The sequence below is a fragment of the Mus musculus genome, chromosome 5, assembly GCF_000001635.26.
Source record: "Mus musculus strain C57BL/6J chromosome 5, GRCm38.p6 C57BL/6J".
NCBI classification, from domain to species: domain Eukaryota; kingdom Metazoa; phylum Chordata; class Mammalia; order Rodentia; family Muridae; genus Mus; species Mus musculus.
In genome coordinates this window covers 96,053,663-96,067,800 of record NC_000071.6, presented here as the reverse complement: position 1 = coordinate 96,067,800, position 14,138 = coordinate 96,053,663, and positions in this window count along the sequence as shown.

Genomic DNA, 14,138 nt, shown 5'->3' with positions numbered 1-14,138 from the left:
GCCTTTAGTATTTATAAGCTATTTTTGGTAGTATAGTAGCTTAACTCTACAAATAACAGAACCTGAGAGATCATCTTTTCAGATAGTATGCTTTGGCCTGTGATCTTAAGAAACCAGGGTGGGTACTGACACACCAATTCTGTGGGAATTGTCACAGAACAAAGAAAGGAAAAAAGTCACAGATTATTGAACTAATCACCTCTAAGCAACTGAGATTTGACCCTACCTGGACCCTTCTGAGGAATCGTGTGGAAGATAGACAATGGGTTCTATACCCCATTGGTCAAAGATTGCTTTTTTTTTTTTTTAAAGATGTTGACTCCTACATATACAAAAGTTTTAACTTTTTAAATTTTGAGTGAATAGGAATTTAAATTTTCTGTTGAAGCAAATCAAGGGAATGGACTCAATTACAATAGTATATGATGAAATTCTTAATGAAATCAAGCACAACCCCATGTTTTAAAAAGTATATATATTGCTATCCCCTACTTTTTTATAATGGTGAATATGAATGCAGTCTATTTTTAAAGAACTTAGAGTGTACCAGACACTTTTCACATTCAATTCTCAAAATAACCTAGATGATCTTCCAGATGAAACGGTTTTGATCTTAGGCACAGGTGAAGGACGGAAACAGGACAGTGAAGCACATGCAAACTATAGTCAAGAGGCCTCATTATTGAGTCATGCATTCTGCAGAACTTGCACTAATGCTTCAGCTGCAGTGGTCTAATGCTTTAATATAAGACATGCTGTTATACTATGTTTGATACCCAAGGGTACACAAGTCAAGTGACCTGAGTAGCTTGAGGCAGTTCTGTAGTATACTGTCTTTGATTCCCTTCAAGATGAAAACACTTATTCTTTCCTCTGGGAGCTTAGAAAGTTGATGGAAGGAGGGAGAGCTGTCTTGCTCAAGATCGTGACCAAGGAGGGTGGTCACTTACAACTAGGTCCTGACAAAAAGTGGAGTTAAGGTTTAGCTCCCTTGTATCAACTGGGAAATTGTGAAGGCTTCAAAGCTCCCATGTGCAAACATTTAAGACTTGTATGGCAGTATCATTTCCTCCACAAATTTAATTCTGAGAATTATAATAATAGTTTTCTGGATGTCAGTTTCCACCTCAAAATTTTGTTTTCTGGGGCCTCATCATCTGTCAAGGAGAAAGAAGTTTCATATACTAGGTTCTTGATAATTGGAATACACACGCACACACACACACACACACACACATACTGTAGAAAGCCATAATGCTTGACATGTAAGACAAAGTCTGTGTTTAGTTGTCAAGTAGTGGATAAGACTGACCATGGCAACTTTTAAAAGAAATTTGGGGGCTCACAGTTCCAGAGGGTTAAAGTACATAACCATCATGGCAGAAAGCATGGTGCAAGTAGGCAGGCATGATGCTGGAGAAAGAGGGAGAGGGGGGAAAGGGAGGTGATGTGGGTTTTTAAAACCTCAGAGCTCACCTTTGATGATGCCACACCTAGTTCTCCTTAACTAGTTCCACCAACTGTGGGCCATTCAAATACATAAGTCTATGGGGGCCATTCTCATTAAAATCACCACACTGTTGTGCTCACTTTGAGGCAACATTAATATGGAGTCAACGTGAATAAGGAGACCATTAAACAGATTAGTAACATTTAGAAGATAGTACCATTTTTAAAACAGTAAACTGGAAATTGGGGAGAGAGTTATCAGATCCAAGAAGTTGAGTTTACCTAGAACCATGTATCTAGAACCATGAAAGAACCTTCCCAGAGGAGGCTGTGGTCAAGAGGGAGAATTCTATGGGGGTTGATCTTAGAGAAGACCCAGAGGTGATTGGAAGTGATACCTGAGGCACTAAAGAACAAGAAAAATCCCCACTCTAGTCTGCACCTGTGCCCCCTCCCTCAATGCCACAAGTCTACAGGTCTCCTAGGAGATTTGCAGCAGCCAGGGTAACAACACCCACATAACTGCAGCAGCTGGGACCCCTGAAGAGCTCAGTGGATATGGGACCCTCTGCCCTCTGTGTGAGAACCCTATATCCCTTCTGGTCTGCACCTCCACTGGGGCAGATCTGCCTCTCTCAATACCCTAAGGTCTGCAAATCTAGAAGATCTGCTTCAGATAGGACCATATATCTCCCAAGAGATGTGCTGCAACCCAGAAACACATTAGGCAGGCTCCAGGTAGAGACACCAAGGCCAGCTAACACTAGAGATAGCCAGATGGTGAGAGCCAAGTACAAGAGCATTAGCAACAAATGCCAATACACGTTGACTATCAGAACCCATCTCTCTCACCACAGCAAACTCTGGATACCCCAACATACCTGAAAAGCATGATGCTGACCTAAAATCTCATTTCATGAAGAAAATAGATGACTTTGAGGAGGATATAAATAACTCAGTTAAAGAAGTAACAGGAAAATAGTTAAACAGAAGTCCTTAAAGAGGAAACAAACCCCTTAAGAAAATACAGGGAAATAAAATCAAACAGGTAAAGGAAATGAACAAAATGATCCACAAACTAAAAATGGAAATAGAAACAATAAAACACAAAGGGGGGCAGTCCAGGAGATGGAAAACTTAGGAAAGAGATCAGAATCAGGAGCTACAGATGCAAGCATCGCCAACAGAATACAAGAGAGAAAAGGGAAAATCTCAGATGTAGAAGATACCATAGAAAACATTGACACATCGGTCAATGAAAATACAAAGTGTAAAAGCTCCTAACAAAATACTGAGGAAATTTAGACACAATGAAAAAAAATCAAACCTAAAAATAATAGGAATAGAAGAGGGTAAAGAATCCCAGCTCAAATGGCCAGAAAACATCAACAAAATCATAGAAGAAAACTTCCCTAACCTAAAGAAAGAGATGGCCATAAATGTACACATATCCTAGAGAACACCAATTGTATTGGAAAAGAAAAGGATATTCTCTTGTCATGTAATAATCAAAATACTAAATGCACAAAACTAATATCAAAAGCTGTAAGGGAAAAGAGCTAAGTAACATATAAAGGCAGACCTTTCAAAATTACACCAGACTCTTCAACAGAGAATCTAAAAGCCAGAAGATCCTGACAGATGACATCTAGACTATAAGAAGATACAAATGCCAGCCCAGGATACTATAACCAGCAAAACTCTCAATCACCATAGCAATAAGTACCCTCTTAAAGAAACTGGAGAGATCCTACACTAGCAACTTAATAGCACACCTGACAACCCTAGAACAAAAAGAAGCAAACACCGAAGAGGAGTGGATGGCAGGAAATAATCAAACTCAGGGCAGAATTCAACCAATTAGAAACAGAACTATACAAAGAATCAACAAAACTAAAAACTGTTTCTTTAACAAAATTAACAAGATAAACCCTTAGCCTAACTAAAGAACACAGAGACAGTATTTAAATTAAAATCAGAAATGAAAAGGGAGACATAACAGAAAATCCAGATGAAACAGATGACTTTTTTTAGGCAGATACCACGTACCAAAATTAAATCAAGAGCAGGTAAACTATCTAAATAGTCTCATATCCCCTAAGGAAATAGAAGAACTCATTTAAGACCTCCCAACCAAAAAAAAAAAAGCCAAAGGCCAGATGGCTTTAGTGCAGAATTCTACCAGACCTTCAATAGTTTTGGCTCCTCAAACTATTCCATACAGTAGAAACAGAAGGAACACTACCTAATTTATTCAATGAAGCCACAGTCTCTCTGATACCTAAACCACACAAACACCCAACAAACAGAACTTCAGGCCAATTTTGCTTGTGAATATTGATGCAAACATAACTCAACTGAATTCTAGCAAACTGAATCCAAGAACACATTAAAACCACCATTCACTATGATCAAGTAGGCTTCATCCCACAGATGCAGGGATGGTTCCAATATACAAAAATCCATTAACATTATCTACTATATAAACAAACTCGAAGAAAATGTTACATGATCATCTCATTAGATGCTGAAAAAGCATTTGACAAAATAGAACACCTCTTATTAAAACTCTTGGAGAGATCAGGAATTCAAGGCCTTTACTCTTGCACGCGCTCCACTGGCCAGGAAGAAAGACGCTGCAACAGGATCCTTCTGCACATGTTTATTGGGAGAGCTTGATTGTAGAGGCGAAAAGACCCCAAGCCCAGAACTGGTGCTGCTTTTATAGGCCTAGGAGGGGCGTGTCTCACACCCGGATTGGTTATGCACTAAGCCTCATTTGCATGTTCCTCATCTGATTGGCTACTCTCTCTCAGTACCTTACAGAACCTCATTATCATACCTCATTTGCATGTCTCACATCTGATTGGTTATACTCTCAGTACCTTACAGAACCTCATTATCATACCTCATTTGCATGTCTCACATCTGATTGGTTATACTCTCAGTACCTTACAGAACTTCATTATCATGCCTGGGCCAGGCAGTGTCTTTGCAAAAAACTTTACTGCATATGTACACATTGGTTGTTTGTCCAATCTTATGCGTGGTGGCCAGCAGTAGTCAGTGCCACTCAGCAACGGCACATGTGGCTTCCCACATCTCCCCCTGTTTGTTTTAATAAAATGAGGCTGGACTAGGCCTGTGCAATTATGCCCATCCGCCGTGGCTCCTGTTTTAGGTCATTCCTCTAATGTCACAGCCTTACCCGTCATAGGGTAACCCTATCGCCACCGGGCCCCATGTCTTAGGTTGGACTGTGCACGAGGAAAGTTGCCTGTCTCTGGATACCGCAGTGCTGTGTGACAGTAACTGCTAAATGACCTAGGGCGAACTCTGCAAAAGAGGCCAGCCAAAAAATGAATTAGTGGTGAAATCATGATCACTCTATCACTTGCAATGAGGAAACCTCAGTGATGTGCAAGGGCTGATCAATGATCGTTGAGTCTCTCTCATCTCAGTGCTGTGGAGTGCAAGAGCAGAGAACTCAGATGCTGACTAATTCTTGAGCATAGATAACCAAATTTCAGGGGAGGAGCCGTTTTCAATAGCTAAAAGTGCCTGAGTTATAATCACCTTGTCACGTTTTTGTTGGGTTCTGAATTTGCATACCAACCAGAGCATGAACACCAGTCCACAGCGTATGGCAGCACCAAACAAAATCACTCCCACCCATTCCTTAAAGTAAGAAAAAGCAGAGGTAAGAGGTAAAGTCTCCGAGGGTCACTGGTTCCACTCTGGTTCCATTAAGGTTCAGGATCTGCAGCTGCAGTCTCGTCTGCAACCTTTCCAGCTCCTGTGACCAGTTCCCCTTCAGGTAATTCGATAGGTCTGTACTTTTAATAAAAGAATTATTAATATACCTATTGGGAGTAATGCACACATGCAAAGTGGATGCCACACAACTCATTTGTATGACATCCATCATCTGTTCCATGTCATGTTGTAAAATATCCACTCTGATTCACTAACATTAACCCTGAGGTGATATGAGAATCCACCCTTTGCAGGGTAAGCAATGCCTCAGACTTTTTTTGTTGTTGTTTTTTGTTTGTTTGTTTGTTTGTTTTTGTTTTTGCTATCTGACTTATAGTGTCAGCAGTATTAATTTGATCTGCCCAATTAGAGATAATCTTTTTCTTAAAAAATATACAGAGTGTAAAAGGTTTATCCACATTATGCACAAAGCATAATGTATAATTTAAATGAATACTAGTACTCTTATACACCCGTGGCTCTTGAGGAGTTTGTCGTGCATAAGGCACATCCAAAAAACATTCCTTTGCAAAAAACAAAGGCTAGGTAGAAGAATTGGAATGTACCGGTAAAGGTACTGGCCATGATCTTACTATGGCCCATAAAGGTATACTTATCCTGGTTTCAATCATCAGGAGCAGGAGAATCATCTTGGGGTTCATCTTGCTCTTTCACGGTCCTTGTCAGTCGCGTCAGGACCCAAAGTGGATTTTCTTCACCCTGTGGAAAAACACAAATAGCTCCCCGGGATCTGATTAAGATAGGATCCGGGCCATACCATTTATTATCAAGGACATTTTTCCATTTGACCATTTCATTGGGCGATTGAGGCCATTGTCCGTGCCTTTCAGCTGGTGATCTTCCAGCATCATCTAATTTTTAAAAATTAAGAGTAAATATTGTAAGGGATAGAGCCATCTTTGGCGTCATAGCCTCTATTCCCCCTTTCTGTTTTTGCAAATATTGTTTCAGAGTGCAGTGGGCTCTCTCAATGATGCCTTGGCCCTGTGGATTATAGGGCAATCCAGTAATATGTTTTACTTGCATTTGTTTGCAAAATTGGCTAAATTTAGAAGAAGTATATGCAGGACCATTATCTGTCTTTAACACTAGGGGCTTGCCCCATGCATCCCAAGCCTCTAAGCAGTGAGATATGACATGAACTGCTTTTTCCCCTGTCAAGGGAGAGGCATGTAGGACACCAGAACTGGTATCAATGGATACATGTACATATTGTAATTTCCCAAAAGATGGGATATGCGTGACGTCCATTTGCCAAACATCTAGGGGTCGCAATCCGCGAGGATTAACACCCACGGAAGGTGCATTAATAAATTCTACACATTTACCACACTGTAGGACAATATCTCGGGCTTCTGTTCGTGTGAGCTTAAATTTTTGTCGTAATGTAGAAGCAGGGACATGATAAAGCTGATGAAAATTCTTAGCACTTTCTATAGAACTTTGTGATAGGAAAACCATGTCTCTGGTGGCTGAATCAGCAATTGCATTTCCCTTAACCATAGGTCCAGGTAATGATGTATGTGCTCTAATATGTTGAATATAAAAGGGATGCTCAAGCATCAAAATACAATTTTGTATTTTCATCAAAATTTCAGATACAGGACTAGACTGCTTAAAATTTCCGACAGTCTCTAATGCTAGAACCGCATTAATTACATAAACAGAATCAGAGATAATATTTATGGGCATAGGAAATCTTTTAAAAACTTCTAAAACCACCAAACATTCTACCAATTGAGGGGCTCCTGGTGTAAATTGCAACCTTACAGCCTTTTCATTGATTACATAACTTCCAATTCCTGTTTTTGATCCATCTGTATAAATATCAATGGCTCCCTTTATAGGGGTATTAGCCGTTACCTTTAGAAATATTACTGGATGTAATAACATAAAATGTAATAACGGATGTTTAGGATAATGATTATCAATTAAACCAGAATAACTGCATCTAAGAATGGCCCATTCATCTATAGTAGCACACAGTATTTGCATTTGTGCGACAGTATAAGGGACAATTATGCTATCAGGCATTTTTCCAAAGTGAGTAATTGAAGTTTTTAATCCCTTTGTGTGCCATGTTTGCTACCATGGTGGGATAATGCTCTATAGTCTTATTAGGGGATATATGTGGATGTATCCATACTAAAGGACCATTTTGCCATAACACAGCAGTTGGCAAATTTATGGTTCTTAATATGCATAGGTACAAAGGTTCTTGCTCATTTATACGATTTAACTGTGCTTTTTGGATAGCTCTTTCCACCTTCCTAAGAACATCAGAAGCCTCAGGTGTTAATTGTCTCAATGAGGTAATATGTGACTCTCCTTCTAAAATTTGAAATAAAGGTTTTAATTCCGAAGTAGGGATCCTTAAATAAGGTCTAATCCAATTTATATCTCCTAATAATTTTTGAAAATCATTTAGTGTCTTTAGATGATCTTTTCTTATACTAATCTTTTGTGGGGTGACACATCGTAAAGTAATAGTGGCTCCTAAAAAATGACTAACATTAGACTGCTGTACCTTTTCTGGTGCAATACTCAAACCATTATTTTTTAAAGTTTCATTAAGCAAGCCATAAGCTTGCTGTATACTTTCTTCTTCAGGTCCACAAATTACAATGTCGTCCATATAGTGACAAATTTTTAAGGAGGGGAAACCATCCCTAACCGGTTGCAAAGCTTTTCCTACATATAACTGACATATGGTAGGGCTATTTGCCATTCCTTGGGGTAATACCCGCCATTGGTACCTTTTATCAGGTTCCATATGATTAATAGAAGGCAAGGTGAATGCAAATCTAGGTTTATCTTTCTTATTTAATGGAATGGAAAAGAAACAATCCTTAATATCTACTACTATAATTCTCCAATCCTTAGGTAGAGCTGAGAGTAGGGGGAGTCCTCTTTGTACAGGACCCATAACTTGCATTTGTGCATTAATGGCTCTTAGGTCATGTAACAATCTCCATTTACCTGACTTCTTCTTTACAACGAAAATAGGGGTGTTCCAGGGTGATTGAGTGGGTTCTACATGTCCCAGGTCTAATTGTTTTTGTACTAATTCTTTAGCTGCTTTTAACTTCTCAGAGGGTAAAGGCCACTGAGGCATCCACACCGTGTCCTCCGTACGCCACGGAATGGGCAAAGGCTCCTCAGTGGCCCCTAGAAAAAACTCAGCCCTTTCTTATCTACTTTTTCTGTGGCTTTAACTGGTGAAATTCTACCTTGTAAGTTTTTTCCAAGACCTAGTCCAGGTATATATCCCATTCCTTTCATCATTTCCTTGCTTTTCTGAGAGTAATCATTAGTCAATATAAAGTTCATGGCTGACAACACATCTCTTCCCCATAAGTTTACAGGTAAAGGGAGTACATAAGGTTGAAAAAGCCCTGTCCTTCCTTCTTTATCTTTCCATTGTAAGGATTTTGCACTTATAGTTGGGGTAGCCTCATATCCTAATCCTTGTAAGCTATGTGATGATTGATTAACAGGCCAAGAAGCGGGCCACCAATTACTGGATATAATGCTTTTATCTGCTCCTGTATCCATTATACCTTGAAAGGTTTTTCCTTCTATTTGTAATTGTAAAGTGGGACGATTATCCAAATCTAAAGATATGTAGGCCACATTAGTTCCTGTAGAACCGAGTCCCTTATCTCCTCGGGAATCCTGGCTACTAGGGAACATGCTATGCAAACTAGGAAGAATCAGTAATTGAGCAATGCGATCTCCAGGAGAAATGGCTATAATACCTCGGGGTGCAGAACACATAATCTTAACTTGTCCCTCATAATCTGAGTCTATAACTCCGGGATGTATCATCAATCCTTTCAAAGCAGAAGAGGACCCACCCAACAGTAGGCCCACTGTATCCTTTGGTAAGGGACCTCTAAAGTCTGATGAAATAGGTTGGCACCCCATTTGAGGTGTAAGAATTACTCTGGAGGTGGCACAGATGTCCAATCCTGCTGAACCCAGAGTGGCTCTCCTCGGTCTCTGGGTGGCCTCATGGACACTGTGGTCTGAAATGCCCCATACATTTGGGGGCCCTGGGGACGGGGTCCCCTCACTCCGTTTTTTGGCTGTTGCACTTTAAACTGAGGTATTGGCCTTCCTTTTATATCTCTGACTGATCTACATTCATTTGCCCAATGTCTTCCTTTCCCACATTTTGGGCAAGTACCTGGTTCTGTCTTTTCAAACCTACTCTTTCTACCCTTTGAATACTGCTTTTGCATATGACCTGTTTGTCCACAATTATAGCAGGTTATTTCTTTTGCTTGCGCCATCAAAACTGCGGCAGCCAGCCCTGCATTTGAAAGAGGTCCTCCTATTTCTCTACAGGCTTTCATCCATGCTTGTAGCCCTTTCCCTTTCCATGGTGTGATAGCATTTCTGCATTCTTTGCTACATTGCTCATAAACTAATTGTTCAATTAATGGCATTGCGGCCTCAGAATCACCAAATATACGCCCTGCCGCTTCCATCATGCGAGCCACAAATTCAGAGAATGGCTCATTGTTCCCTGAATAATTTTTGTCAAGTTACCAGATACCTCTCCTCGATTAGGCAATGCTTTCCAAGCTTTCACTGCTGCCTGATTAATTTGATCATAGACCTGCACTGGGTATCCTAATTGATTGTTTGTCCATATACCCTGACCTGTAAGCATTTCAAAGCTCCATGCTTGTTGCCCTGCAGTAGCATTAACACGGGCCTGACTCAAACACAGATCATGCCATATAGACTTCCAATCTAGATACTGTCCCATCGTAAGACATGCCTTTACCACACTCATCCAGTCAAAAGGAGTCATGGCATTGTGAGCCAATCTATCAATTTGGGACTGAGTAAATGAGGCATTAACTCCATAGGTCCTTACTGACTCTGCTAGCTCTTTTACTTGTTTATGCGATATTGGCTCATAATATCGCTGTTGAGCATGATCCTGAAAAACAGGAAAAGCCTGACATATTTTTTGCAGCCCTTTAGGAGTGCAAAAAGAGTGACCATTGCCAATTGCTTTCTTATCTGCATAAGGCGGAGTAGGTGGGGGAGCACTGAAACTCCTCCCTATTGGACCAGATCTTTCTGCTTCATACTCCGCAGCAGCCTCCTTCAAATCTTCCTCCTCTCCTGTTGATAATTCGGAATCCTCTGAGCTAGACAATTCTAACGACTCAGAGTCCTCGAGAGGAGGGTAAATTGACTTAATTTTCTGCTTTTTATTATTTTTTATACTATTTTTTGTATCTTTACATTTTGGGAGTTGACAATTAAAGCCATGATATAAGATCAAGGCAAGAAAGATAGCAACCCCAGCAACAATTATCAGATCTATTTCGTAGGAGAGCATGCCTCTCACATTAATTTCTTTCTACTTACCGGTACCACCGCTCCTCAGCTGAAGAGTTCTGAATCCACTCCGGATCCTTCTCAGCAGTCTGTTTTGCAGGAACACTTCATTACCACCGTTCCCCAGCTGAAGAGTTCTGAATCCACGCCGGATCCTTCTCAGCAGTCTGTTTTGCGGGAACCTTTATTAACTGCTCCTTCCCCGTGATGCAGTTCTGAATCCTCCCTGTAGCAGGGGGTCTTCGCTCGTGCCTGAAGATGTTTCTTGTCCTGGGTTTTCGGCACCACTTCTTGCGCGCGCTCCACTGGCCAGGAAGAACGACGCTGCAACAGGATCCTTCTGCACACGTTTATTGGGAGAGCTTGATTGTAGAGGCGAAAAGACCCCAAGCCCAGAACTGGTGCTGCTTTTATAGGCCTAGGAGGGGCGTGTCTCACACCCGGATTGGTTATGCACTAAGCCTCATTTGCATGTTCCTCATCTGATTGGCTACTCTCTCTCAGTACCTTACAGAACCTCATTATCATACCTCATTTGCATGTCTCACATCTGATTGGTTATACTCTCAGTACCTTATAGAACCTCATTATCATACCTCATTTGCATGTCTCACATCTGATTGGTTATACTCTCAGTACCTTACAGAACCTCATTATCATGCCTGGGCCAGGCAGTGTCTTTGCAAAAAACTTTACTGCATATGTACACATTGGTTGTTTGTCCAATCTTATGCGTGGTGGCCAGCAGTAGTCAGTGCCACTCAGCAACGGCACATGTGGCTTCCCACACTTTACCTAAACATAATAAAAGCAATATAGACCACACAATCCCACTTAGAAGAGGGAGGAAAATAATCACAGGAGGCAGAGGGAGAGAGGTGGGAGACAGGAGAGGGAGGGGAAAAGGGTAACAGGATCAGGTATGGGATGGGGGAGAGGAGACCAGCAGAATGAATGGAAATATATAGCTTCAAAAGGCAGGAGGTAGGGAGACCCTGTAGAAAGTTCCAGGGACCTGGGTGTTGAGAGACTCTCAGGACTCAATGAGAGTGACCTTAGATGAAATGCCCAACAGTGGGGAGAGGGAACTGGAAGAGTCCACCTCCAATAGATAGACAGGGCCACAAGAGGAGGGATGGTGTTACCAACCCACAGTAAAATTTTCTGACCCAGAAGTGTTCCTATCTAAAAGAACGGCAGGAACAAAAATGGAGAAGAGTAACAAACATGGGTCCAGTAACAGGCCCAACTGGAGGTCCATCTCATGGGGAGACACCCATGAGATTATTACTGATGCTATGGTGTGATTACAGACAAGAGCCTAACATGACTGTCCTCTGAGAGGCCCAACAAGCAACTGACTGAGACAGACAAGGATATTAGACCCAACCATTGGACTGAAGTTGGGGGACCTATGATTGAATTAGGGGAAGGATGGGAGAAGCAGAAAATGGGGTGAACCCCATAGGAAGACCAGCAGCCTCAACCCCTGGGAGTGCCCAGACACTGAGCCACCAACCAGGCAGCACATGAGCTTGGCACAAAAACAACAGAGGTCTGCCTGTTCAGGCCTCAGTGCAAGAAGATTCGCTTAATCCTGGAGAGACTTAAGGCCTGGGGGTGGGGAAGCATCCTCTTGGAGATAGAGGGGGAGGAGGAATGGAATGAGGAACTGTGGGAAGGGGGACTGGGAGTGAGGCAATGGCTGGATTGTAAGTAAATAAAATAATAATAATTAAAAAGAAAAAAGAAAAGAAAAATCCCCTAGCTTTCCTCCTCTTCCATGTTTGCCAGTGGCTGGTCTTAACCTGAACTTATTGGTAAAGAAGCCTGAAAAACACTGTATCCTTGATCCTTTGAGAGGGAAGGAATGGTGGGGTATGCATATGACAGCAAGCAAACAAATGAAGGCACATATGACTGTTTTTACTAATTGACATCCATTCTCACAATCCAATCATTGTTACTTCAGTCATAATCTAATGCTGCTGTCTAATACCCTTTGTGTGAGCAAGCTTCCCTTGCTGATACACTTAGTAAAGCCGTCTGTCACTTAATGAGTTAATTTCTAAGAAATGTGTCATTTGATGAATTTATCACTATGTGGCTTCATATAATGTAGTTATATGCATAAGCATAGCTCACTAGGGAATACTGTCCTATGGGGACAGGAGTATAAACTGGAGTTGGCTGAAACCTTGTTCTGCAATGCATGGTTACTTGACTGAAAAGCATGTTCTTCAGATCTCTGGAGTAAGCATGTAGTTGGAGTAGCAAGACAGATTGTGACTCTTCAGTAAACTTTCGTATCTTAAGATGCTCCGAAGTCCTTTGTGCTGTGTTACGTATTACAGTTCTACTGGTTTATGTGGCAGTCAGGTCGTGATGATTTTAGAAAGTATATCAGAGGCACAGTCAGCAAACATAAAGCAGACACATGTTGTCCTCCTGTCAAGCTAAGAAGCTTTACAGAACAAGAAAGAATTAGACAATTTAACAGGCTGTTGAGATGGCTCAGATAGCTCAGCAGGTAAAGGTACTTGCTGTTTGTGCCTAGTAATATGAATCTGCCCCACACTCATACATACGGAAAGAGGGAACTGAATTTATAAAGTACACACACATAATAAAAATTTAAAAACTAAAAAACTGACATAATGAGACAATATCTTAAGATATTCATCAATCTAGATGAATATTCAGAATATATATGAACTAGAAAAAATCAGCCCTTTAAGAACCAATTCTTAAAAATGAGCTAGTGAACTAGATTGCTTTTGAAGACATATAAATTGATTCTATAAATATATGAAAATGCAAAATCTTACCAATTGTGAAACCATTAGGAAATATGGGTGCTAAGGAAATGCAAATCAAATCCGTAATGAGATATTTCATCACAGCGTAGTTGTCAGTGTAAAGAAAATAGACCTAGGGAGATGCTCAGTAGGAAAAGCACTTGCTGCATGAACATGAGGTCCTGACATGAGATCATCAGCACCCATGTAAGAAGCTACATAAGGTGGTGGACCCCTGTAACCTCACTGCTGTGGAGGTAGAAATGAGAGTTGGGAGGGGGAGCACTCATTGGACAGTCAGTCTAGCTACTTGATGAGCCCCAGGTCAACCTCTGACCTCCGCAAGCATGCACACACACAAAGAAAAGACTTCTCTGCTAAGATACAGAGAAAGAAAATTCTTAAACACTGTAGAAATGCAAATTAGTGTAACAATTATGGAAGACAGTATGGAGGTCCCTTTTAAAAACTAAAAGCTATTGTATTATATCAGTCTCCTGGATATATCTAAAAGATGGAATTATGGTGAAAACGTTAGTGCATTTAATTGTTAATGTGTATTTTTGTTAATTTTTGAGATTGTATTTTAATTATGTTTCTTCCTCACCTTTCCTCCCTCCAAACTCTCCCACATACCTCTCCTTGGTCTCCTTCAAATTCATGACCTCTTTTCTCCCAACATTTGCATGCATGCATCCATATATACACACATATATGCATATATATTTATATGTAGATATATATTCCTAAATA